Source organism: Panthera tigris, chromosome X (genome assembly GCF_018350195.1).
Source record: "Panthera tigris isolate Pti1 chromosome X, P.tigris_Pti1_mat1.1, whole genome shotgun sequence".
In the NCBI taxonomy this organism is placed as follows: domain Eukaryota; kingdom Metazoa; phylum Chordata; class Mammalia; order Carnivora; family Felidae; genus Panthera; species Panthera tigris.
This window is the reverse complement of record NC_056677.1, coordinates 94,331,327-94,332,356: the sequence shown is the minus strand read 5'-3', so window position 1 is coordinate 94,332,356 and position 1,030 is coordinate 94,331,327. Positions and strand designations below refer to the sequence as shown.

Sequence of the window (1,030 nt, the reverse complement as noted above, 5' to 3'; positions counted from 1 at the left end):
AATCAGGGGCACCTGGGCTGCTCAGTCGGTTAAGCGTTCGGCTCTTGATTTTGGCTCGGGTCACAGATCTCATTGTTCGTGGGATCGAGCCCTACATGGGGCTCTGCATTGGCAGCGTGGAGTCTGCTTGGGATTCTCTCTCTCTCTCCCTCTCTCTGCCCCCTCCCTTGCTCATGTACTTCCTCTCTATCTCTCTCTCTCTCTCAAAAATAAATTAAAAAAAAGGTTTGGGCAATGAAGTGCAAAACGTTATAACGTTACATCCGCACCTATTGTTTTGAACATCATCTAGGGGGTTCTGGGCCTCTTGTTAATACTGAAATGCCTTGCCTTTAGGTTGGATAGTAGGAATGAAAAATTCAGGACATGGAGGGAAACACCAGCAATGGCTGATGGTTCTCATTCTCTCTTGCAGAGTATGCCAAGGGATCTGCTGTTCTCCTACGACCACCTCACAAAGGCCAGTGGGGTCATCCTAGTGGAGATTCTCTACTGCTACCATCACCCGTGGCCACACACTCCATTCTTCAGGCCACCATCTGGACCCACCATGTCCACTTTCTGGAAGAAAAGGTCCTCCCACATGGGGCAACCTCCACTATCTGGAATGTAGGCAAGCAAGGGTCGAAGGTTGTTGCTTATTGTGACACGGCTGCAAAGAAGATGGAGAAGGCCTTCTACCGCCAGGGGGCTCTCTGGAAAGGCCCAAGCCTGGGGTTTGGATCCTGTACTTCCCAGCCGCTGGGGTGCCCAGCATCATCTGCTAGACCTCTGGGAGTGGGGGGAGCCATTGAAGACCACCTGAGTCTCCTGCATCTGTAAAGGGTGGGGACTTTCTTCACTTCAGGTGACAGACCAGCAGCAGCCGCTCCCAGCCCAGGATCCAGACGTCGCTCTGTGGGTGCACCTCACCCCCTTACTGTCTGAGCAGGAGGCATTTTGGATGCATCCACAACATTCACCTTTTGAAGTACAGTAGCCTCCCCCGTATCTGTGGGGGAATACATTACATATATTATGGGTTTTTTTT

The 1,030-nt window shown here is 51.5% G+C and overlaps 1 pseudogene; it reads left to right on the top strand.

Annotated features, from left to right (window-relative positions):
* Nucleotides 1-385: 385 nt before the first annotated feature.
* On the top strand, nucleotides 386-767 carry LOC122235286 (annotated as a pseudogene).
* Nucleotides 768-1,030: the final 263 nt, after the last annotated feature.